Genomic DNA, 942 nt, shown 5'->3' with positions numbered 1-942 from the left:
ACACACACACACGCACTCACACACGCACTCACACACACACACACACACACACACGCACACACACACACTCACATATACACACACACGCGTCGCCGCACCAGCTGTTACCAGCAGCTAAATTTATACTCTTTTAATTATCACTCTGTCTGTCTGAGAGCCGCGGGTCCATATGGATCTCGCTCACTCAAACACTCGCCCTACTTCTCTACCCGTCTCTCCCCACGCTCATCTCTCCCTCATTCTCTCACACTCCCTCATTTTTCATTTCTGCTTATTATCCTGTCTTTGTTGTTCTTTTGTGGATTTTCAGAGGATTGAGTGAGATCAGACGCCAGCCACGCATGTGTTTGGACACAAAGCATCACCCATTTCACCATCGTTCAGGGCGATGTCACACTGAGATGACATCTGATTGATTTCTGTGTTGACAGCAAAACATAACGCTGATCCTGTGGCCACAGGAGTGTGTCTGTGTGTGTGTGTGTGTGTGTGTGTGAGTGAGTGTGTGTGTATGTGTGTGTCTGTGTGTGTGTGCGTGCGTGCGTGCGTGCGTGTGTGAGAGTGCGTGTGTGCGAGTTTGTGAGTGTGTGTGTGTGTGAGTGTGTGTGTGTATGTGTGTGAGCGTGTGTGTGTGTGTGTGTGTGTGTGTGTGTGTGTGTGTGTGTGTGTGTGTGTGTGCGTGCGTGCGTGTGTGTGTGTGTGTGTGTGCATGTGCAGAGATTGGGGTCAGTAAGACTTTTTAAGGTTTTGAAAGTCTCTTCTGCTCACCAGGGCTGCATTTATTTGATCATAAATACAGCAAAACAGTGAAATATTATTATAATGTAAAATAATTGTTTTTTATGTGAATCTCTGTTAAACTGTAATGTATTTCTGTGATGCGCAGCTGTATTTTCAGCATCATTACTCCAGTCTTCAGTGTCACATGATCTTCAGAAATCA

This window comes from Sinocyclocheilus grahami, unplaced genomic scaffold, assembly GCF_001515645.1.
Source record: "Sinocyclocheilus grahami isolate Dianchi unplaced genomic scaffold, SAMN03320097.WGS_v1.1 scaffold2254.1, whole genome shotgun sequence".
NCBI lineage: Eukaryota > Metazoa > Chordata > Actinopteri > Cypriniformes > Cyprinidae > Sinocyclocheilus > Sinocyclocheilus grahami.
The sequence above is the reverse complement of the archived record's forward strand: the minus strand, read 5'-3'. Positions refer to the sequence as shown.